Below are 26,313 nucleotides of genomic sequence, written 5' to 3'. Positions count from 1 at the left end.
CACAAGGTCAGTGGCTGAGGTCAAGACTGAACTATATCATGCAGTTGGAGAACCAACCCATGCTGAGCAGTGGTACAGTTTCAGTCACAACCTGATAGAATGATGGAGCAGTCTTGCTGCGTTTTGTAGTCTGCTGCTGCCCTTAGTTCTGAAGTTCCTTCATTCAGAGTGGCTTTTGGGTGACTCCCTGTGCACTAGTAAGAATGCCCAGTTCACCTGGTGCTAGTTGAGACTGCAACACTGGGAAAAATTGTTCCAGTCATTATGTTATCTCTAATGTCATGGTATCTTCCATGCCACATCTAAGCGGGCAATCCAAGTGGTGCCTCAATGGCATTGAAGAAAAGTACCAGATATTGTAGATCTGACAGCAATCTTTTTCTCACTCTAATGCACCAGCTGGACTGGGCTTGTAGTGGGGCTTAAAACCAGATGTGAGAACACGAGCAACCGAGCAGAACAGTCACTGAACCATGAAATAAGGAAGATGGAACAAATTCATTAGTTGGTTCAGCCAACACTGATGAAACCCCAGGGCTGGGCCTGGCCATCCATCAAATGCACATTCTAAATCAAAAGAGAAACTCAAACAATGACAAGACAGAGTACAGGAAGGAGATAGAGTGTCCAGTGATGAGGTGTCAAGACCACGAACTTTCCTTCAGTGCCAAATTGATGGTTCAGAGTGACTGAGAGTTCCATGTTCCTCACAGTAACTGCCACCAACAATTTGCTCTGGTCCAGCCACATGGGTGCAATAGGTAAAAAGACACATCAACACCTCTACTTCCTCAGAAGGCTAAAGAAATTCAGCATGACCCTGATGACAATATCAATTTTTATAGATGCACAAGCTATCTGGATGTATCACAGTTGTTCTCTCTTTTGGCAGGGGTTGGGAACCCAGGCAGAAAGACAAAGGGAAAGTTAGAAAAGAGAAAAGCATGAAGAAAAGTAAGAAAAAAGTTGTGCAGAAAATTCAAAAGCAAGAGACACAACTCTTACTGGATTCTAAAAGTATAATGAGTGTAAAGCACTTTACCTGGATGTCCTTAGTATTCGAAACAAGGTCAGTGAATTTGTGGCACAAATCAAAAAGGATATGATTTAGCGGCCACTACTTAAATGTAGATGATTGGGAATTAAATATCCAGGAGTATCAGGTAATACGGAAGGGCAGGTAGGAAAGTAAGGGAGGTGGGGTAGTGCTCTAAATGAAGCATGAGTTCAGGATGATAGCGGAAGACAATGTAAGAACTAAGGAGCAGAATGCTGAATCCATCTGGATAGAGATTAGGAGTAGGAAAGGGAAGGAATCACTGCTGGAAATTCTCTTTCCGCCACCAAATGCTAACATTATAGTGGCACAGCAATAAAGCAAGGATGCAGCTAAAAGTGAGATGGTAGTTGTCATCTGGGAACTTTAACTTCCACAGAGATTGGGTGAATCAACCTTGAGAAGGACTTCAGAGAAAGCAACCATGAACAATGTGCTACTGAAACTGAAAGGGAACATGCTATCTTAGATCTGGTCCAGTACAATGAGGCAGGTAAAATTAACAACCTTGTAGTTAAGATCTTGTTACAAAGAATAATAACAGTATGGTTGCATTTCTTGAACGAGTGGAGGGTGCAAAGGAGACTACAAAGGGGTGAAGGTGGAGCTGGCTTGCAGAGATTGGGAACACAGGCTACATGGTGGGACAGTTAAGGAACAGTGGAAGACTTTCAACGAGCATTTTCACTGTGTTCAACAAAAATATATTCCAGTTAAAGGCAAAGGCAGTAAAGGTGGGGAGAGCCAGGCTTGGATAACAAAGTAAATAAAGGAAGGCATCAATTAAAGTTCACACATACTGTACAAAATCACCAAGAGTAGTGGGAAACTGAAGGATTGTGAAAACTTTAAAAAGCAGCCAGGATCCACTAAGTAAGCAAAAAAAGAAAAGAAAGGTAGATAATGAAAGTAAACTACTGCAAAGTATATAACCATATAACCATGTAACAATTACAGCATGGAAACAGGCCATCTTGGCCCTTCTAGTCCGTGCTGAACACTTATTCTCTAGTCCCACTTACCTGCACTCAGCCCATAACCCTCCATTCCTTTCCTGTCCATATACCTATCCAATTTTTTTAAAATGACAATATAGAACCTGTGTACCAAAAGCTTTCTTCACCACCCTATCCACATGAGATTCCACCTTCAGGGAACTATGCACCATTATTCCTAGATCACGCTGTTCTACTGCATTCTTCATTGCCCTAACATTTACCATGTATGTCCTGTTTTGATTATTCCTACCAAAATGTAGCACCTCACACTTATCAGCATTAAACTCCATCTGCCATCTTTCAGCCCATTCTTCTAAATCTCTCTGCAAGCTTTGAAAATCTACTTCATTATCCACAACACCACCTACCTTAGTATCATCTGCATACTTACTAATCCAATTTACCACCTCATCATCCAGATCATTAATGTATATGAGAAACAGATAATATGATAATATAATATGACAAATAATATTACAAAACAGATAACAGATAATATTTTATTTATAATTGTAAAATGTGGAAAAGAGTGGCTACTGTGAACATAGATTCTCTGGAAAATGAGAAAGAGAAATTAATATCGGGTAATGTAGAAATGGGCGATGCTTTGAACAATGGTTTTGTGTCAGCCTTCATGGTGCAGGACACATTAAATATGCAAAAAGAACCTTGATACAGTTGCTGTCACTAAGGAGATAGTGCCGAGCAAATTAACGGATTTGAAGGTCCCTTGGTCCTGATGGAATCCCTGATAGCATGATGGAAGTCTTATTTGAGGCATTTGTGATACTGTAAGGACTTCAGTTTGGTGCCTTTATGCCTTCTCACTGATCTCTCTTTCCCGATCTCTCTCTCCACACCCTCATTCATTTTTCAAGTTTCTTCAGTCCTTTACAAAAGATATGATTATTTGTCAAGATGGAAAAATATTTATCATAAGTATTCAATAATTATTTTTTCACAATAACTAACACAGACAAGGATGAGTTGATCCAATCACAAACAAGAGAAAATCTGCAGATGCTGGAAATCCAAGCAACACGCACAAAATGCTAGAGGAACTCAGCAGGCCAGGCAGCATCTGTGGAAAAGATTATTGTCGAGGTTTCAGCCTGAAACGTCGACAGTACTCTTTTCCATAGATGCTGCCTTGGATGACACTGTAATATTATCATCCATTTCAAGAGGTCTAGAATATAAATGTTAAGGGTGTAATTCAAAGACTTTAGAAGACATTGCTCCGATCACATTTGGAGTATTGTGAGCAGGTTTATGCTTCATATTTAAGAAAGGATGATCAGAGGATTTTCATAAGAATGATCTCCAGAACAAGAAGGTTAATATATGAGGAGTGTTTGATAGCTCTGAGCCTCTACTCTAGAAGAATGAGGAGGAATTCATTGAAACCTACCAAATTTTGAAAGGTTTTAATAGACTGGACGTGGAAGGTATGTTTCATTTAGTAGGAATGTCTAGGGCAAGAGTGCACAGACACAGAATATAAAGACATCCCTTTATAACAGAGATGAGGCAAGATTTCTGCAGCTCACCGGATAGTTTTCATTTCCTTTACACGGGGCATAAACACAAGAGTCTGAAGATGCTGGTCAACACATACAAAATGCTGGAGGATCTCAGCAGGTCAGGCAGCATCTATGGAGTGGAGTAAACAGTCGACATTTCAGGCCAAAGCCCTTCATTAGTCCCTAAAAGTCCAATGTATTATTCCAATCCATAGATGCTGTCTGACCTGTGGAAACAGATCATTAAGCCTATCAAGTTTGTTCTGGCTTTTCATAGACTTAGTTAAACTGTGTCACACCAATCCTATCTCCTCTTAACCTTGTAATATTATCCTAGAAGTGCTTGACGTCTTGCAGCTGTGGTGATGTCCTTCTGATGTGCTGATATTATGTGCTTTTCTCCAGCATTTCAACTCTCAAAGTGTCCCAAAAGTGACTGCCATCATTCACAGAGGTAAATGAAAATTATATTTCCAATTAATGTTCCTGATGACATTGTGTTTATCATGTCTTTTTGTTGGTACTAATGTCCTGAATTAACATCTGTCTTGATGGTTTGTTTGGTATCTACCAAAATGATAGATGGCTTGAGCATCGAGGTTACCCAGTCCAACTAAATGAGTTTTCGGGCTCGTTTGAGAATTTTTCTTTGAACTGCTCACTAATGTTGGTTTCCCAGGGTAATTATGGTTGTGGGAAGATGTCTCACAAACATCAGGTTGCTGCTTAAAACAAACTAACTGAAGAAAGCTAAGAAGCAAGATGTTACTTAAAGGAGCAATTATGCTTGCAAGAGATTTGCATTGCCTTTTTTTTTCGCCTTTGATTTAACAGTACACTGCATGCAGAATTCAATCGTACAAAGAACATGCAGCGCGGAGCTGTTTTACACTTCAGAAGACATGCATTAAACATGTCCTAAATCCAAATGATATCGGGCAATAGAATCTCTGCTAATTCAGGCCAGTATCTAAAGAGAACCGAGAAGTGTGTGTGTCTCGTAAAGTGATAGATCTTTTCTATAATCCTGGTTTTGAACAGGTTTACCATTTTGGTTGCAAATGAATGGGACGAATTTAATTTAAATCATAATGTGTAAGTTTTCACTTCTGCTAATAACTATTTAAATTCTAATTATAGCAGCATGAAAAGGTAGCCAGGGTTTTGCAAAGGTTTTATTTTGGCTCTCAGAAAGAATTTATTTACACTGCAAGAGGGTCACGTATTATCCAAGAGCTTTTCCTTATATGCCCTCTGCTTTCGTCTATCAACTTATGATAATTTCACTTTATATTTCTTTGAGATCACAGGCTCTTGAAAAAGCCATACCTTATCTAAAACCAGTTGCTTTATAGGCCAAAGAGGAGTGGCAGTTCCTTTGATATTTCACAGCAAAGAATAATAATTGCAACAGAGAATGAAATTATTCCCAGCGATACTGCACATTAAATTAAGTGTTGTAAATGGTGAAAATCCGGAGTTTTGGCTCCTGAGTTGCAGGCCGAGTTTCCCTTTCATACAGCCCATCCCATCCTCAATATTCAGCACATCTTCAAGGATCACTGCCACAAGAAAGAAGCACCCATCATCAAGGTCCCCCACCATCCAGCCCATGTTCTCTTCTCACTTCTGCTTTGGAAAGGAGGTACAGGAGCCTTAAGTCCCACACAACTAAGTTTAGGAACAGTTATTACCCTTCAACCATCAGGCTCCTGAACCAGCATGGATAACTTCACTCACCTCAATACTGAACTGCCTCACTGCCAAAGACTCTCAATTCACGTTCTCAGTATTATTTATTTCCTATATATTTATTGGAGTGCATGGGGTTTCCAGCGAGAGGTACTGTATCACCTCTGGTGAAAGCATTTGTCGTGTCCATTCTGGGGCGCTCACCTTTGGCACTCAGCTCTCACCTGTGGCTTCAAGTAGCCACTTGCATGTCACAGAGGTCGCACCCTAGTACATCCCTACAACAAGCACGCTATAAACCAAGTGCGTGTAGCCGGCAGGCCTCATAACCCAGTGAAACAGGGACACTTGAGTCGTAGCACCCGAAGTCTGCTCTAGCAGGCTGGGTGGATGACATCAACAGTGAGATCCAACAGCCAGGAAGGTGGTTCTGTAATGGTTCGTAGAAAGCAAAGGGCATGAGAAGGCACAGAGGAAGTCATGACTATCCACTGCAACCAAGGAAGACCCCAATTGTGATGACTACTTATAATACTAAACACAGGTCGAGACAGTGGAACTGCGCCAAGTGTAACAGCTTTTCCACTTTGAAAACTCTCCCACACAGGCTTCCTGTCACTGTTGGATGTGATAGACAACCAAGGAGTTATTTATTTATTTGTTTGTTTTTGTATTTGTGCACTGGCTATTTGTTAGTATTTGTGTGTTGTTTTTCACTGATTCTATTGTGTTTCGTTGTTTTTCAGTGAATGCCTGAAGAATGATTCTGTAGTATATGATGGCATAAAGATAATTTGATAATAAATTTATTTTGAACTTTGAACTTTTTTTTTCTTTTTCCTTCAGATTCTTCCTAGTTTTGAAAACTGGGAATCTCTCTTAAAATCCTATGACTCCTCTCAAGGCAACTAATTCTGCCATCTTCTGCTGAGGCAGTCCCTTGGGGTCAAGGTTGTTTCGATTCCTCTTGGGTCCTGAGGTAGTAAGGAGTCCTGGGCAGAAGCTGCAGACTGCCACAGTATGGCAGTGGGTGTTTGAGGCAGACGGTGTGGGTGAGTGGCTACTTTAAACATCTTCCATTGTTTGTGTTTGTCCTCTACATGCTTCTGCAGGGGAGAGTCAAAATGCTTGGTGCTGTTCCAAAGTTGTCCCCATGACTGTGTCAGTATGTTACAGGGCACTGAAACTTAGAGGATACGCTGGAAGTGTTTTTCTTTTCCTATTGGAACATGTAAGATCCGCCTTTTTGAGTTTTGGTGTCAGATATGTAGACCATACACCCTTCCTTCCATCAGAGCAATTTACCCCGCCCTCTCACCCTGTCCCACCGTCTTAGTAAAGAAGATTGTGGGAAAGCCAGCTCCAAACCCAACCTTGAAATTCACCCTGGAGCCCATGCATCTTTATCTTCTGAATCAGCCTACCATGAGGGACTTTATCGAGTGCTTTAGTAAAGTCCATGTAGATAACACCAGCTTGCCTTACCCTGAGTAACAGATACAAGATGGAGAAACTCAGCAGGTCAGGCAGCATCTATGGAAAAGGATAAACAGTTGACGTTTCGGGCCGAGGCACTTCAGGAGAATCTGAATGAGCGCTTCTGCTAATTTGCATGGTAGGCCCCATGAAGGACAGCTGAAGCCATGGATAAAACAGAAACAGAAGTGGAATAGTTCTCTGGAGAATAGGTCAGGAAGGAATGGGATATCCTTCACCAGACATGCTGTCTGACCTGCTGAGTTCCTCCACCATTTTGTGTGTGTTGTAATGGAATACATATTTGGTATCAAAAACCCATTGCAGTATGCTGAAATGGTGGGTGGTGATCTGGTTAGAATTATTCAAACACTGTTTTGTGTTCAAAGAATTTGATCTATACTAATGGTAAGCTAATATATTGATTTTGCAGTGTCTAATTTAAATTTCATTGTAGAAAATCAAATGCCAAATATCAAAAACAAAATCCTGCTGAAGGGTCTCTGCCTGAAATGTCAACTGTACTCTTTTCCATAGATGCAGCCAGACCTGCTGAGTTCCTCCAGCATTTTGCGTGTATTGCCAAACATTAAAAATGTATATCTCATTCCTTACACTTTCTTACTGTAATATCTGAATAGTTGTAGTAAGCTGGGTCACATTCTGAATTATTGGACTCCTAAGGTGTATTATTGTAAGTTTATACTTCATTAAATCTGATAGCAGAGTACTAAGAAATCAAGCTGGCAATACTGATGTGATCCATAGATCTCCTCCACCTGCACCTTCAAATCCTTTGGGATCTCTCTGAATTGCTGCTCCACCTCCAAAGCCTACTGCATGGGTTTGGGGAACACTTTCGAGTTCCGCACTATATGTTGGTTCAACAATGATATCAAATAGAATAAAATCAGGACTGAAAACAGTGGACCAAGCAAAGAAATCATTCATGACCCAAAGACAGGTGCCGTTGAGCTTCATTGACTTTGAAGGGCATGGGAAGCTTTAAACAGGATCCCAATGATACAATGGATCAAGTGGTTGTATGATGTACCATACCAGTATATCCTGCCTCCAATATAATTCAATTGAGTTATTTTAGATAATCTTTTTCAATAAGACTAAACATTAACCTATGAAGCTCAAACTTTACTGAGAAATGTTCCTCCAGCCATACACAAGGGGAAAAAGAAAATGCCTTTAATGTTTTTTGCCACTCACTTATCACCATCTCAGTTTATCATCCACTAAAGTTAAAGGCAAAGAACATTTATTATTGAAGTATGTATGCAGTATACAACCCTGTGATTTGTTTCCCTCAGACAGCCATGAAACAAATGCCCTGGAACCCGTTCAAAGAAAACATCCAACCTACAAGAAAAGAACAAATCATGCAAACGGTAAAAAACTAATGAATAACACACGGAATATTAAACATCAAACCGCTGAGACCTAGTCATTTCCCTGCTGTTTTCTCTCTGCTGCTTGACCATTTGTTTATTCCACCTTCACTGCCAACACTTTACTTGGAGATTCTTTTAAAATGGTTATTTATTTTTTTAAAGTTCTTTGTTCTAAAGAGGCCCTCGCCCTGTAGTGTTGAACTGTCTCTCAATATAGGAAGGACGTGGAAGCTTTAGAGCAGGTGCAGAAGAGATTTACTAGGACGTTGCCCCTGGTTTAGGCAGCATGTTTTATGATGGAAGTTTGAGCAGCTAAAGGCTTTTTGCTTTGGAGCGAAGGAGGATGAGAGGTGACTCGATGGAGATGCACAAGATGAGAAGAGGCATTGACTGAGTGAACAGCCAGAGACCTTTTCTCAGGCTGGCAAAGCATAAGGTGGTTGAAGGAAAGTATAGAGGGGATGTCACAGGTAGGTTTTTAACACAGAGTGTTGGGTGCATAGTCTTTGCAGTCAGGAGTGGCAGTACAGACAGATTGATTAAGAACATTTAAGGCTGTCTTAGGCACCTAGATGAAAAAAATAGGAGGGCTCTGTGGAAGGGAAGGGTTAGATTGATTTAGGGTAGGTTAAACGTTTGGCACAACTTGGTGAACAAAAGGTCCTGTTCTGTGCTATGTGTTCTTTGTTCGTTGTTCTGTGATTTATGTTCTATGTTGATTGACTCTGCATTTCCTGTACTTTCTGACTTCAGAATCAGAATCAGGTTTATTATCACTGGCATGTGACATGAATTTTGTTAACTTAGCAGCACCAGTTTGCAATACATAATCTAGCAGAGAAAAAAAAACAATAATAATAATAACTAAAATTAAAAAAAATAAACAAGTAAATCAATTACAGTATACTTGTGTTGAATAGATCTTTAAAAACGTGCAAAAACAAAAATACTGTATATTTAAAAAAGTGAGTTAGTGTCCAAAGATTCAATGTCCGTTAAGGAATCGGACAGCAGAGGGGAAGAAGCTGTTCCTGAATCACTGAGTGTGTGCCTTCATGCTTCTGTACCTCCTACCTGTTGGTAACAGTGAGAAAAGGGCATGTCCTGGGTGCTGGAGGTCCTTAATAATGGACGCTGCCTTTCTGAGACACCGCTTCCTGAAGATGTCCTGGGTACTTTGTAGGCTGGTGCCCAAGATGAAGCTGATTAGATTTACAACCTTTTGCAGCTTCTTTTGGTCCTGTGCTGTAGCCCCCCTGTACCAGACAGTGATGCAGCCTGTCAGAATGCTCTCCACGGTACAACTATAGAAGTTTTTGAGTGTATTTGTTGACATGCCAAATCTCTTCAAACTCCTAATAAAGTATAGCTGCTGTCTTGCCTTCTTTATAACTACATCGATATGTTGGGACCAGGTTAGATCTTCAGAGATCTTGACACCCAGGAACTTGAAGGTGCTCACTTCTGATCCCTCTATGAGGATTGTTATGTGCTGCTTCGTCTTACCCTTCCTGAAGTCCACAATCAGCTCTTTTGTCTTACTGTTGTTGAGTGCCAGGTTGTTGCTGCGGGCACCACTCCACTAGTTGGCATATCTCAGTCCTGTATGCCCTCTCGTCACCACCTGAGATTCTAGCAACAGTGGTTGTATCATCAGCAAATTTATAGATGGTATTTGAGCTATGCCTAGTCACAGAATCATGTGTATACAGAGAGTAGAGCAATGTGCTAAGCGCACACCCGAGGTGCACCAGTGTTGATCGTCAGCGAGGAGGATATGTTATCAGCAATCCGCACAGATCGTGGTCTTCCAGTTAGGAAGTCGAGGATCCAATTGCTGAGGAGGTACAGAGGCCCAAGTTCTGCAACTTCTCAATCAGGATTGTGGGAACGATGGTATTAAATGCTGAGCTATAGTCAATGAACAGCATCCTGAACAACATGTACAACACGCTGGAGGAATTCAGCAGGTCGGACAGCACCCATGGAAATGAGCAGTCAATGTTTCGGGTCGAGACTCTTTGTCCTGATGTAGGTGCTTGTGTTGTCCAGGTGGTATAAAGCCAGGTGAAAAGCCATTGAGACTGTGTCTGCCATTGACCCATTGTGGCAATAGGCAAATTACAATGGGTCCTGTTATTACTTGTTTCAAATGTTGCTCCAGCTATTACTATGGCATCCTTTCATAAATTCTGTAAATGTCTGGTTCACTTTACTTATTTCTTTTGGTGCTTAGACACTTTTGAATTCATAATTGAATTTTGATTTTCACATACACATCAGTTCAAGCATTTTTTAGGATGCATCTTTTCTTGTGACATCTTGTTCAAAGCCAAATGTGAGTTTGAACTTGTGAGGAGTAAAATGAAATTTCCACTATGGGTATCTGGACAACTATATTTGGCACAATGGTGTAAAGGGATTTCAGCTTTCAGTTGGCAGCTGATCTTCTATCCATAACATCTGTTCTTAAGAAGAGTGAGATCTGATTAGGAGAGAGGCCATTTCCCTCTCAAGCTGAAGTTCAGTTATTTACCCTCAGTAAATTGTTCAGTGCGACTTGGAACAATTACCTGAATGTTGAAAGCTACAGCTCTTATCTCTCAAATGAGGCAATCTTGGTATATCTATAGAACAATGTGTACAAAGAGTTGCTTTCAACTGCTTATTTTCTGAATGTACTGTATCCTAAATCTATTAAATTAATTTAAAACCTCTCAACCTGGTTTACAGATCCCAAACTCTATCAGCCCATCTGTTTCTAAATCTAATGGATTTCAGTCCAGATCCAGGTGAGGGCCTCGATCCAAAATACCAACTGATTCCAGTTTTTAATTGTCATTTGTCACTATATGAGTGGAAAGGAGAAGAAAATGATTGTTACTCAAGACCCGACGCATCATAAAAAGCACAATATGCATAAAGAATCCAATAAATATACAAGGGGTGATTGATAAGTTTGTGGCCTAAGGTAGAAGGGGTCAATTTTAGAAAACCTAGCACGTTTATTTTTCAACATAGCCTCCTCCTGCACTTACACACTTAGTCCAGCGGTCGTGGAGCATATGGATCCCTTCTTTGTAGAAGTCAGCGTCTTGGACCTCCAGAAATTGTTTGGTAAGTTCATGGCCTAAGGTAGAAGGAGATGAATTATACAGCTCTCGTTGCATGCACGTGCAGTTCAACTCTTTGGGTGATTATGCAGAAAGTTTGAAGTTAATAACTTTTGTGGTATTTTCATTTCAGATAATTGAAAATTGCAAGTAAGCACTGTCTGAGAAAATGGAGAACATCGGCCTTCGTGCAGTCGTCCACTACCTTGATCTCAAGGGCTAATCACCTAAGGAGGTCCACGAGGACATGGTGGCAACACTAGAGGAGGGTGAAAAATAAATGTGCTAGGTTTTCTAAAATTGACTCCTTCTACCTTAGGCCACTAACTTATCAATTACCCCTCGTAAACACAAAAGCAATCTTATAAAGCACAATGTAGAAGTAACTGTTATATACATAGACTGTATGCAAACAAATGATGAAGATGATGTGTATATGGTCATAGTAAGACTAATGTGTAGAAGTGCTGGTCACCTTGATAGCTTGTGGGAAGTAATTGTTGTTGAGTATAGAGGTTCAGGCATTGATGCTCTGTAACCTCTTCCCAGATGGGAGAGGGAAAAACAGTTCAAAAGCAGGGTCAGTGGGTTTGATTTTTTTGCTGCAGGTTCCAGCATCTGCACACTCTTGTGTCTCTATTTCGGTTGCTCTGCTTTAGGCACCCATATTTACAACTCCTACGAGTGACGTTCGCGCAGTTTAGAATAATGATGGGGGAAACTGAATATTGAAAGGTCTAGAGAGAGTGGATGTGGGCAGGATGTTTCCTATAGTGGGGAGTCTCGAACCAGAGGGCACAGCCTCAGAATACAAACTCATCCCTTTAGAACAGAGATGAATCTCTGTTCTTCAGCTAGGCAGTGATGAATCTGTGGAAGTCATTGCCACAGATGGCTGTGGAGGCCAAGCCATTGGGTATATTTAAAGCAGAGGTTGATAGGTTCTTCTTTAATAAGTTCATCAAAGGTTACAGTGAGAAGGCAGAAGAATAGGGTTGAGAGGGAAAATAAATCTGCCATGATTTAATGGTAGAGCAGACTCGATGGGCCAAATGGCCTAATTGTGCTCCTATCTCTTATGGTTTTATAGACTATTTTTTGGAATTCTCTTCCTAAACTTTCCCAACTCTTTTTTTTTCTTTGAGTTACTCTGTCCAAGCCTTTGGTCATCAGTCCTAATTGCCTCTGGGGCCAACTGATAACTCTTTTCTTTCATAAAGAACTGTTCACACTTTAATGACTCTTCATAATGGTTGATATGAAAAGGACTTCTAAAACTGCCCTAATGTTAACAAAACAGAGAATTAGAGCTTTTTTTGTGATGTGGCCTTTAGTGCTCAGGGAATGATGCTTCATCTCATCCCACAACAAAAGCAATTTTCAGTCTTGCCCCTATATTGCAGATAACTTTAGGTGAGATTTCCATTCAATGTTTATAAAGTCTTGAGCTCAGTGCCATGGCAGAATGTTTGCCTTAATATCTGGTCACTCTGTTTCTGCTATTGTTCACTAAATACCATGTAAACCCCACTTAATTCAGACAAGGAGTCCAGAGATTTGTGCATTTCAATGCAGCTTAGTTGACTCTTACATTGTATGTATTGGTTTGTTCACTCATTTACTCATTTCTGGAACACCTTGAAAATGAAGAAGCATATGTCAGGATGCTCTTCATTGACAACAGCTCATCATTCAATGCCATCATCCCCTTGAAATTCGTCACTAAGCTCTAAGACCTGCGACTTGATATCTCCCTGTGCAACTGGATCCTCAATTTCCTCACTTGCAGAGCAAAGTCTTCAAAGATTGGAAACAAAATCTCCTCCTCAATTACATTAGCACTGGCACAGAACAAGAGTGTGTGCAGAGCCTCCCTGCTCTACTTGCTTGATCCCCGATAATTGTGTGGCTAGATACAGCTCCAATGTTGGATTTAAATTTGCTGAAAACACAGTTGGTGTTAGCTGAATCAGAGGTGGTGACAGATTGCTATATAGGAAGGAGACTGAAAATCTGGTTGAATGGTGCCAGCCTCTCACTCTATATCAGCAAGATCAACCACAGGAGTAAAAAATTTAGGTCTGTGAACAAGTACTCTCCAGGGCATTCATGGTGGAAAGAGTCAGTAATTTTAAATTCCTTGGTGTTATCATTTCAGAGGATCTGTCTGGAAGCAGCACCAAGTGCCATCACAGAGACATCTCTACTGCTTTAGAAGTTTGCGTAGATTCAGCATGTCATCTGAAGCTTTGACAAATTTGAATAGATGCACAATGGAGAATATCCTAACATCATGGCTTGGTGTGGAAACACCAATGTCCAGGAACAGGGAAGTCTAGAAAGCAATGGATCAGGAACACTTATTATCCTTCAACAATCAGGTTCCTGAACCGACATGGATACTGCACTTAACAAACTACCAAACTGAATCCACAACCTACAGACTCACTTTGAATACAATCTACAACTTGTATTCAAAGTAATATTTACCTTTTCATTTTGTATAATTTTCATAATTTGTTCTTCTTCTGCACAATGGCTGTTTGTCAGTCTTTATGTATAGTTTTTCATAAATTCTCTTGTATTTCTTTTATTTTCCTGTAGATGTGTGCAGCAAATGAATCTCAAGGTAATATATGGTAACATGGAGAATACAGTACTGGGCAAAAGTCTGAGGCATTTTATGTATTGCACTCTACTGCTGCCACAATAAAATCACATTTCATGACAGATGTGAGTGATGATAAATCTGATTCTGATATTGTGGACTGTGAGTGGGAATGGCAAAAAGAGAGGGGAATCATGGTTGTGAAAAGGGGAAAGGAGGAGGGAAGGAGTGGGAAGAACCAGACAAATATTCTGTAAAGATCAATAAACCAATTGTTTGGAATCAAATGGCATTGCCTCAGCTGGGTATTTCTGAACCCATGGCACCCCCTGCCCTTGGCATTCCTTCTCTGCCATCTGTCCTACATCCCTCCCATGGTACTCTACCTTTGCCATTCCCAAAGTCATTTGCTCCCACCAGATTTGAAAACTTGCTCTCCGAACCACATTAACAAAGACAGTACTGTAGAAAGGTCTTAGGCACCATAGCTATATATTTGTGCTAAGACCATTGCATGATGATCCAGTTATGCTATATGGATCAGAATGTTGGACAATACCTAGTAACATGAGGAAACGAATTGAAGCAGCAGAGATGTGGTTTTTGAGGAGGATGCAAAGAATACCATGGACGAAACGAATATCTAACAAGGATGTCATGAACAGAGCAAACACAAAAAGAGAAATAATGTATGAGATCATGAAAAGGCAACGTAATTTCATTGGACATGTGATTAGGAAAGAGGAGTTGGAATGCCTGGTAATTATGGGAAAGATTGAAGGGAAGAAAGCAAGAGGAAATGAAAGACAAATGATGATGGAGACAGCAGCCAGAGAACTGGAAATGAATACCGATGAATTGATCCACTTGACCCGAAACAGGAGTGTGTGGGCCATGGCAGTCAAAGCTCAATCTGGGCACGGCACCTGATGATGATGATGATGATGATAAGACCTTTGCACAGTGCTGTATGTACTTTGATAATAAATTTACTTTGAATTTGTGATACCCTGAGAACTAATCAGGTAATTACATTCCACATCCTATGATTGTTATGCATTGGGTTAGTTTGAGTCAACTGAATTAGAGAAAAAAAACTTCAGCGTAAGATTTAGATTGGCCCTTCTGCAGTAATAATTGAACACTGCAGAGAAGAAAACATTATCTTTCATGTCAGATTTTACATTGTCTATTCAGTAGTCACCACTTGAATAAGAGCACAGATCACCTCTGCTGTCTATCAATACTATAAAGATTCTCGTCCGGAATTAACTGAATGTTGAGAATGTTTTCTCTCTGCATCTCTTTCTAAAATAAAGAGTCATCTCCTGTCCACTCTTACAATCCATTCATCATTTAAGGAAATTAATATACCTATTTCCAAGAAATAGAACCCAAATTGGTTCGATATCTTTGCATCAATGAAAATACTTCATCTCAGATGCCATTTGGTACTAGACTTTATTAGTCTAATGTACCATTGCGTGTCACTCAAAATTTAGTATTATTTAGCATTAAATCTGATTAGTATGCAGTAAAGTGTTCATGCATTTTAATTTGTCATAATACCTAATATTACTAGCCCATTAAATGTCTTTTTTATCTATGTGTTATCTACTAATAACAAAGAAACATAGATGCCCAATATCTCTACTTTCTACTTACAGTACTTCAGATTTCAAAGTCGAAGTTCAAACTTAATTTATATATTACCATAGATTATCTTGTAATTCATTTTCTTGTAGATATTTAAGGGAAAAATAAGTACAATAAAATCTAATGAAAAACTATACAAGAACAGACTTCCTGATGTGAACATTTGGGGTCCAGACACTGCACCAAGACTGAGACTGAAGAGAAGATAGCCTGTATAAATGGTGAGGAAGATGCTAGCAGGTAATCAGTGAACCATAGAAGGGTGGAGGTTGAAGGTGATGGCTAGAGGGTGATAAATGGGAATATAAGGGCTACCAGTGCTAAATCTGTTAAGTATTGTGATTAGCAAACAGGCCATCCTAAAGTTTTTCAAATCATTTTGGGTCAATTTGGCTCTGCTAAATCATTGACGTATCACCTGCAGCAGCAGGGGCCCCAACACAGTCGGCCACTGCTACACTACCATAAGGAATGCCTACCGTTCCACCTCTAAACTGTACATCAGGAAATCTGATCATCTGGCTGCCCTCCTCCCGCTTGCATACAGACAGAGGCTAAAGAGCAAGACACCAGAAGTAAGGACAAAAAAGAGTTGGTTACAGGAAGTGGAGGTGTGGCTATGGGACCGCTTCAAGTCAGTGGACTGGGTCACATTCAAGGACATATCAAAGGATATTAAAGAATACACCATGGTTGTCACAGATTTTATAAAATCAGTCATGGAGAAGAGGAGTGCAGTAGTTAGTGGAGCAGATTAGTGGATTCCATAGTTAGTGGAACAGAGAGGAGATTCTGTGGACTTAAAAGAGACACCCAGATAGTAAGTTGCCTCCCAGGTGCCAGGGTCAGGAATATATCAGATCAGGTCCTGGGGGGGGTGGGGAGGTGGTTTGGGCTAGTGAGCAACTGGAAGTTGTAGTACATATTGCTATCAGTGACATTGGTAGGAAAAGGGAGAAGGTCCTGAGGAGAGAATTTAAGGAGTTAAGTGGAAAGCTGACAAGCAGGACCCCCAGGGTAGTTACCTCTGGCATGCTACCTGCACCATGCACCAGTGAGGGTAGGAATAGGATGATTTGGCAGATGGATGTGTGGTTGAGGAATTAATGCAAAGGGAGGAATTTTAGAGTTCTGGATCATTTGGATCGCTTCTGGGGAAGGTATGACCAATACAAGGGGGGGGGTCAATATCCCTGCAGGCAGGTTTGAGAGAGCTCTTGGTGAGATTTTAAACAAATTAGGTTGGGAGGTAAGAACCAGAGTATTAGTTGACGAACAAGTAGACGCAGTATGCAATGAAACAGTGATAGGGAAAAATTGCAATTATTGGGATAAGTTGCAGTGTAAGAGGTGGGCAAAATCAAAAATGGGTTATGAATACAGGACTGAAGGTGCATTATATGGAATAAGGTAGATGATCTTGTAGCCCAATTAGAAATTGGCAGGTATGACATTGTGGGCATCACTAAATCATAACTGAAAGAAGATCATAGGTGGGAGCTTAACATACAAAGATACACATTGTATTGAAAGGACAGGCAGATAGGCAGAAGGGTGGGGTGGCTCTGTTGGTAAAAAATAAAATCTTAGAAAGAGGTGACATAGGATCAGAAGATGTAGAATACTTGTGGATACAGTTAAGAAAATGCAAGAGAAATAGACCCTGGTGGGAGTTACAGTATATCCAGGCAACCTAACAGTAGCCAGGATCTGGGTTTTAAATTACAATGGAAGATATAAAAGGCATACAAAGATATGGAGGTAGATTGATGAATACCGAGTTAGTTCTGGATCCCAAGAGAAAGAGTTTGCAGAATGCTTATGAGATGGTTTTTTAGAGCATCTTGTAGTTGAGCCTACAAGGGAAAAGACAATTCTGGATTGGGTGCTGTGTAATGAATCAGCTTTGAACAGGGAGCTTAAGGTAAAGGCACCATTGGGGGAAGTGATTATAATATGATAGAATTCACCTTGAATTTTAAAGGGAGAACCTAAAGTCAGGTGTATCAGTATTACTGTGGAGTAAAGGGAATTACGAGGCCTGAGGGAGAAGCTGGCCAAAGTTGATTAGAAGGGAACACTAGTAGGGATAACAGCAGAGCAACAATGGCTGGAATTTCTGGAAGCAATTCGGAGGGCGCGGGGTAGATACATTGCAGAGATGTAGTAGTATTCTAAAGGAACAATGATGCAAGGGAAGCTAAAGGCAGCTTGAAAGCAAACAGAGGGTATAATATCATAAAAATTAGTAGGAAGTTAGAGGACTGGAAACCATTTGGAGCCATAAGGACAGAAAGGCTCAAATATAAAGGTAAGTGAGCCAATGATATGAAAGAAGATATCCAATGTTTTTCTCAGATATACCATGAGTAAAAGAGAGAAGCAAGTGGCTATCAGACTGGTGGAAAATAAGACAATGAGACCCTAAGACATAGGAGCAGGATTACACCATTCAGCCAATAGATTCTTTCCATCATGGCTGACTATTATTTCTCTCAACACTATTCTCCTGTCTTCTCCCTGTAACTTCTGATGCTTGATTAATTAACAACCTATCATCCGTAAGTATACCCAATGACTTGGCCTTCACAGCTGTCTGTGCCAATGAATTCCACTGATTCACTTCCCTCTGGTGATTTTTTTTAATTTGGACAGTTTCTTGTCTTTTGCACACTGGTTGTCACCTGCTGGTGCGGACTTTCATTAATTCCATTGTAGGTATTGAATTTATTGAGTATACCCACACAAAATGAATCCCAGGGCTGTATATGGTGATGTATACTGTATGTACTTTGATAATAATTTTACTTCGAACTTTGATCTTATTGATACTGATTGAATATTGAAAGGCCGAGATAAAGTTGATGTGGACAGCATGATTCCTATAGTGGGGGAGTCTAGCACCAGCAGGCACAGCCTCGGAATAGATGGACATCCATTTCGAGCAGAGATGAGGAGGAATTTATTTAGAGAGTGAGCAGTGAACCTATGTAATTCATTGCCACAGACAGCTACAAAGGCCAAGTCATTGGGTATATTTAAAGCAGAGTTTTGATAGATCTGGAATAGTCAGGGCAGAAAAGGTTACGGGGAGAAGGCAAGAGAATGGAGTTGAGAGGGATAATAAATTAGCCATGATAGAATGATAGATCAGACTCAATGGGCTGAATAGCATAATTCTGCTCTTATATCCTACTGTCTATGATCTTTTCATTGATTCTATTGTGTTTCTTTGTATTTACTGTGAATGCTTGCAAGAAAACGAATCTATATATGTCGATAATAAATTTACTTTGAACTTTGATGGAAAGAATTTGGGGAGAGGTGAATTGTTAATTGGACCAGAGTGAGGAAAGGATCTGATGGGTAACATGTGTATGGTGTAAGTGGATAAAACTTGGAAGGGAAGTGGGAGTGAAGTTGGGGTGTGGGTTCCGCATGTAGTCCATAAGGAAATTTAAAAAACAAAGGGGATATCTGGAAGTGGATTATAAGGACAGACAGAAAAACATGGGACATGAGTGTTACCTGAAACTGTAAAATTCAGTGCTTGTACCCTTTAGTTGTGAGCTACTCAAATAGAGTATGAGGTATGTAAGTTATTGGTGACTACAGTGGAAAGATATAAATCAGTCATTCAGTTGAAGTTAGAGTTAAGTTGTTAGGTCACATGACAACCACTGCTTTGGTTGAAATGCTTCAAGTTTCTGGGCGTCAGCATCTCAAAGGATCTACCCTGGACTCAACATATTGATGCAATCACTAAGAAGGGCCATCAATGGCTCTACTTCATTGAGAAGTTTGAGGAAATGTTTACAGATGTATAGTGGAGATCGTTCTGACTGCTTGCATCACCAGTTTTTACGGAGGCACTAATACACAGGATCAGAAGGGGCTGCAGGGCAGCTCCATCATGGGCACAGCCCTCCTCAACTTTAAGGACATTTTCAAAAGCTTACTGCTCAAGAAAGTGGCATCCATGATTAAAGACCTTCACTGTCTGATTCATGCTTTCTTCTCATTATTTCTGTGGGAAAACCTGAAGATTCACACTTAATGTATTAGGAGCAGCTTCTTCCCCTCAGCCATCAGATTTCTGAATTGTCCATGAACCCATGAACACTCATAATCCCTCTTTTGCGGTATTTATTTATTTTTGTAACTTATAATGGTGGCCAGAAGGATCTACAGTCTACAAATTAGTAGATTCGAATGGATGATGGACAGGGGAGACAGGGGAAGCAGACAAACCAATTGTCTTGCTTCCCCCCCACCCCACAACATTTTGTGGACTCTGATTCTTGCTCTGGGATAATCTAATCAGAGTAATTGAACATGGACAAAGGGATTTTCAGGAAATGACTTGGTAATGACCAAGACCATGCTCAGGTGAGTAGCTATTTATTACACAGATTGCCAGACCTACCACAGAAGCAATCTGAAATCTCGTTCGACTCTGTCTGGGTCACCTAGTTTAACTGGTTTGGACCAGTCAGAGTTGAAAGACCAGCCAAAACCATGGAACAATGTAGGTTGTAGCCCTGGACTAGAACCAGTAAGAAGGTGACCTTGAGCCATTGGGATGGAGATCTACCAGTTCAACTGATGAGGAACAATAGAAGGGTCAAGAGCTCCAAAATCGTAACAGCATTAACTCTCCAGCAACTAAAGACCAACCATCACAGATGAGGAGGATCCCACAGACACACGGACATTGGGACAATGAGGAATGCCTGGCCAACACACACACCTTTTCTTGGTAATAACTTTTCTCTTAATTGACTGTTAACGGAGGGTCAGGGAATTCTAGTGGGTATGCACACAAGTAGTTGGTTTATGAACCCATGTGCTTTTTAGTCGAGACAATAAAGGTGGTCAGTCAATACGGATATCTCTCTGACTCTCCGATTATTATTACAAGGGGTGATTCTAGTAACAATAGCAATTTTTATGTTTTGTACTTCTGCAGCAAAACAGCTCGTTTCACAACATACAGGAATGTCAGTGACAATAAACCTGATTCTGATTCTGATCATTTGAAGTGTCTTTTAAAAATTAATTACGTGATATTCCTGGGATCTATTTAATTTGGGACTTAATTAATCTTTGACTTATTATGTAAGGTTTCATGGATGTGTTCTTCCAAGTCCTGACCTGGCACAGTTGGTAGATATTTCCATGGCATTTTGCCTACATCAGTATTAAATGTATCACAACACATGCAGAATCTTAAATCAAATGGCGAAAATCAATAAAGGTTTGACTAACCCTCAGAGTTCACTGTTTCAGGACCCAAATATACCTTAGGTAGGCATGTAAGGTGCTATTTCAGTGCAAACAAGGGAAGATGAGCCACAGTATATTTTATTCAGAAAATTAAAGTGATAGATTTGTACATTATATGGAACAAGTTTGTACCCACATTCTTAAAATGGTTGTTTTTGACTATGATACCCATAAAAATGAGCCATAAGGTCCATGCAAGAATTAGAATAGTTATCACAAGTGCCTTAGCAAAAGATAGAAAGAAATAGTATCTAACCACTTCAACAGGACTATAGCATTTCTCCGAACATTAGCTTGACTTCAAGTTAGTTTCACCTTTAAACCTGCATCGATCTGGTGTAGGTGAGACCCTGCCACAATGGTAACACGATTTAGATGTTGCAATTTTTTTCATGCTCACTTTCATTCCTGACGGGAACTTAATTGCATTTCTGTCTGCTGTTTCCATTGATACAGCGTTTTCAACTTCTTTCTTAAATGTGAGTTGTGCTTCATTTAGGAGCCATCTTGGACAGATTTCTCGTAAGATTCCACAATATAACTGATCTGTCAGTGTGTCATTGAGCCCATCACTGAACTGACAATGCTCAGAAAATCTATTCAATCCAGCCAAGTATACTGAAATGGATTCCTCTTCCTTCTGATTCTGCTTATGAAACCAAAAGCACTCAACAATGGTTTTGATTCTAAATGAATTATTTCCCCTGTATCAAAAAAGCTAATTTTGGCTGGTTTGTTTGGAGCAGTTGAACGACTAAGCAAACTGTATGCTCTTCCACCAATTGCACTCAGTGAAACAGGCACTTGTCTCGCATTGGCTATTTCAATAGACAGTAGTAGGTGCAGGAGTAGGCCTTTCGGCCCTTCTAGCCAGCACCACCATTCACTGTGATCATGGCTGATCATACACAATCAGTACCCCGTTCCTGCCCTCTCCCTATATCCCTTGAACCAGCTATCTATAAGAGCTCTATCTAACTCTCTCTTGAATGCATCCAGAGACTTGGCCTCCACTGCCTTCTGGGGCACAGCATTCCACATATCCACCACTCTCTGGGTGAAAAAGTTTTTCCGCATCTCTGTTCTAAATGGCCTACCCCTTATTTTTAAACTGTGGACTCACCCATCAGCGGGAACATGCTTCCTGCCTCCAGCGTGTCTAATCCCTTAATAATCTTATATGTTTTCAATCAGATCCCCTCTCATCCTTCTAAATTCCAGTGTATACAAGCCCAGTCGCTCCAATCTTTCAACATTTGACAGTCTCGCCATTCCGGGAATTAACCTTGTGAACCTACGCTGCACTCCCTCAATAGCAAGAATGTCCTTCCTCAAAGTTGGAGACCAAAACTGAACACAATACTCCAGGTGGGGTCTCACCAGGGCCCTGTACAGCTGCAGAAGGACCTCTTTACACCTATACTCAATTCCTCTTCTTATAAAAGCCAGCATGCCATTAGATTTCTTCACTGCCTGCTGTACCTGCATGCTTGCTTTCATTGACTGATGTACAAGAACACCTAGATCTCGTTGTACTTCCCCTTTTCCTAACTTGACTCCATTTAGATAGTAATCTGCCTTCCTGTTCTTGCCACCAAAGTGGATAACCTCACATTTATCCACATTAAACTGCATCTGCCATACATTTGCCCACTCACCCAACCTGTCCAAGAAACCCTGCATTCTCATAACATCCTCCTGACATTTCACACTGCCACCCAGCTTTGTGTCATCAGCAAATTTGCTAATGTTACTTTTAATCCCATCACCTAAATCACTAAAGTATATTGTAAACAGCTGCAGTCCCAGCACTGAACCTTGCAGTACCCCACTGGTCACAGCTTGCCATTCCGAAAGGGACCCGTTAATCACTACTCTTTGTTTCCTGTCGGCAAGCCAATTTTCAATCCATGTCAGTACTCTGCCCCCAATACCATGCGCCCAAATTTTGCCCACTAATCTCCTATGTGGGACTTTATCAAAAGCTTTCTGGAGGTCCAGGTACACTACATCCACTGGCTCTCCCTTGTCCATTTTCATAGTTACATCCTCAAAAAACTCCAGAAGATTAGTCAAGCATGATTTTCCCTTCATAAATCCATGCTGACTCGGACTGATCCTTCTACTGCTATCCAAATGTGTCGTAATTTCCTCTTTTATAATTGACTCCAGCATCTTTCCCACCACAGACGTCAGGCTAACCGGTCTATAATTCCCTGTTTTCTCTCTCCCTCCTTTCTTGAAAAGTGGGACAACATTAGCCACCCTCCAATCAGCAGGAACTTTTCCTGCATCTATAGAACATTGGAAAATGATTACCAATGCGCCCACGATTTCTAGAGCCACCTCTTTAAGTACCCTGGTATGCAGACCATCAGGTCCCAGGGACTTATCAGCCTTCAGACTCAACAGTCTATCCAACACCGTTTCTTGCCTAATATAAATTTCCTTCAGTTCATCCATTACCCTAGTTCCTTTGGCCACTATTACATCTGGAAGATTGTTTGTGTCTTCCCTAGTGAAGACAGATCCAATGTACCTGTTCAACTCATCTGCCATTTCCTTGTTCCCCATAATAAATTCACCCGTTTCTGTCTTCAATGGCCCAATTTTGGTCTTAACTATTTTTTTGCTATTCACATACCTAAAGAAGCTTTTACTATCTTCCTTTATATTCTTGGCTAGTTTACCTTCATATCTCATTTTTTCTTGGCGTATTGCCTTTTTTGTTATCTTCTGTTGCTCTTTAAAAGCTTCCCAGTCCTCTGGTTTCCGGCTCATCTTTGCTATGTTATACTTCTTCTCTTTTATTTTTATACTGCCCTTTACTTCCCACGTCAGCCACAGCTGCCCCTTACTCCCCTTAGGATCTTTCTTCCTCTTTGGAATGAACTGATCCTGCACCTTCTGCATTATTCCCAGAAATACCTGCCATTTTTGTTCCACTGTCTTCCCTGCTAGGGTATTGTTCCATTGAACTTTGGCCAGCTCCTCCCTCATAGCTCCATAGTTCCCTTTGTTCAACTATAATACTGACACATCCGATTTTCCCTTTTCCTTCTCAAATTGTAGGTTAAAACATATCATATTTTGGTCACTACCTCCTAATGGTTCCTTTACCTCGAGGTCCCTGATCAAATCCGGTTCATTCCCTTCAAAGTGCTGCTCAATTCACTCAATGTACATAAAACAGTTATCTCTTGTGCAAGTGAATGCATATATCTTTCTTATGGAGCCAGGCATTTCTGCTTTTATTTAATTTATGATTATTGTCACTTGGTACTCACTGTTTATGGACCTGTAAATCCATCCATTTTCTGCCTTCTTTTTTTAACTTGACCCATCTCTGTCCCTTCCCAAAGAAGCACATGTGCACTTTTTTAAAACTTGAAAGTCTCACTGCCCCTTTTCAAAAAATTGAACATGTCGCCATGCTGCAATAGGTAGGACTTAGATTTGTTAAAAACTTCCTCTTCTTTAATAGAACTCTATTCTAAAAGGACACCCCTCTATTCTGAGGCGGTGTCCTCTGGTTTTAGACTCTCCCAGGGAACATCCGCTGCACATCCACTCTAGCAAGGCCTTTCATCATTCCATGGGTTTCAATCAGGTCACCCATCATTCTTCTGAATCCTAGTGACTCCAGGCACAAAGCCATCATACGCACTTCATATGACAAGCCATTCAATCCGAGAATCATTTTTACCAACCTCCTTTGAACTCTATCCAGGATCAGCACAATGCATTTTGCAAGATTGGTATTTGATTCCCACGTCTGTCTGTAAGGTGTTTGCAGGTTCACTCCATGACTGTGTGGTTTCTCCAGGTGCTCTGGTTTCCTTCCACATTCCAAGGATGTACGGGTTAGGGTTAGTCTGTTGTGGGAACATGTTGTTGGTTCTGGAGACGTGGTAACACTTGTGGGCTGCCCAACAGAATCCTTGGCAATTTGATTTGACTCAATCAATGCATTTTGTGAGATGTCTCAATATATATTTGACAAAGTTAATCTCCCTTTATCTGGTTTACTCATTCTGTGTTCTCATTGAGTAACTAAACACATACCCGAGGGAGGTGATGGGCAGAAATGAAGGGGTAAGAAGGTAATTAGAATGAGGACTGGGAAAGCAGAGAAGTGGGGATGGGAAATAATTACCAGAAGTTAGAAAAAGATGTTCATGCCATCAGGTTGGAGGCTACCCAGATGGAATATCATGCCATTGTGATCCTGAAGGACTGATATTTCATTAATGTCAAGTGAATTCTGCCTCCACCAATGCCAGAGAAGAATCCTAATCTAAAATGGAAACTGGAAATAGAATTTGACTGTCTGTGTTAGTCTACCTGCTAATTAATGCATAAATCTTGATAGCAGCAGCTCCAGGAGGCAGCTCGCTCTCACCTTCTCAAGGACAATTAGCAATAGGGTATAACTGCTGGCTTTGCAAGCGAAAATCACGTCGTAAATGCTGGCTTTGCAAGTGAACAGCACATCATGTAAATGAATAAGAAAAGCATATTAGCATTGCATGCAGCAATCGAAAACAGGTGCGCAGGTTCCTCGTGCCAGTGCAAGGGTTGTTAGTAACGCCACTGATCCAGGAGGCTAAAAATATTCAGTTCAGAATCAGAATCAAGTTTAATATCACTGGCATGTCACCTAAAATTTGTTATTTTGCAGCAGAAATATATTGCAATGCATAATAAAAGCTTATAAAGTACAATTAGAAATATGGAAATATAAAAATAAATTTATGTATTTCAAACTAAATAGTGCAAAAAAAGAGCAAAAATTAGGGAGGAAATTATGAGGTCATGTACATGGGTCATTCAGAAATCTGATGGCAGTAATGATCTCCAGTTAAACATATAATATGCCATTCTTGATGTAAGCGGTGTTTCACACAGGGATTCCTGCATTTTATATTTCAGGAGCTTACACAAGTCATGTTTGCATTCTGGTGGCCCTATTCACATACACACCCCCTGCCCCCTTCAGCAATTAGTTTTAAAATCCCCACAATGCAATCATTACTGTGGAATTATCACAGATTAGAAGAAATCAACATTGGCACTTGTTAAATACCCACCAATGCTTTTAAACTTGCGTGCATATCTCTGCGGTGTACTTTGAACTTTCAGACGTCATAGATGCTTGTGAAAAGGGACCCTGTGAACTGCTTCTGACCAGCAGGCTAAAATTGTCTGTTAAATATTGAAGCCAGGACACACTCACAATCTGCATGAGTGATTTTTCCGTTCCCAAGCCCTCTCTTGCCAGATACACAAAACACCCATGTTTGTGTTTGCCATCACTGTTTGCAAGAGATGAATTTTATTCTGGGCTTTGTTTGCTCATATGAGGCTTAGGGTTTATGTAAAAATTGGCACCTAAGTATAAAATAGTTTCTTTGACAGTAATGTTTTTTTTTGTAGAAAAGTTGGGTTCTTAGCTCTGATTTAATTGTTGCTTTCATAATCCCTGGCAAGTGAATGCTTTT

At 40.5% G+C, this 26,313-nt stretch overlaps 1 long non-coding RNA gene across 1 annotated transcript; it reads right to left on the bottom strand.

Annotated features, from left to right (window-relative positions):
- Positions 1-2,541: 2,541 nt before the first annotated feature.
- LOC132394974 (uncharacterized) lies at positions 2,542-25,994 on the bottom strand. Its single transcript, XR_009512466.1, has 3 exons — positions 25,903-25,994; positions 8,048-8,117; positions 2,542-2,944 (listed from the first exon to the last, which is right to left on the bottom strand). It is a non-coding gene; the product is annotated as an uncharacterized LOC132394974 (long non-coding RNA).
- Between the last annotated feature and the right edge of the window lie 319 nt (positions 25,995-26,313).

The sequence above is a fragment of the Hypanus sabinus genome, chromosome 6 (genome assembly GCF_030144855.1).
Source record: "Hypanus sabinus isolate sHypSab1 chromosome 6, sHypSab1.hap1, whole genome shotgun sequence".
NCBI classification, from domain to species: Eukaryota; Metazoa; Chordata; class Chondrichthyes; order Myliobatiformes; family Dasyatidae; genus Hypanus; species Hypanus sabinus.
The sequence above is the reverse complement of the archived record's forward strand: the minus strand, read 5'-3'. Positions and strand labels throughout refer to the sequence as shown.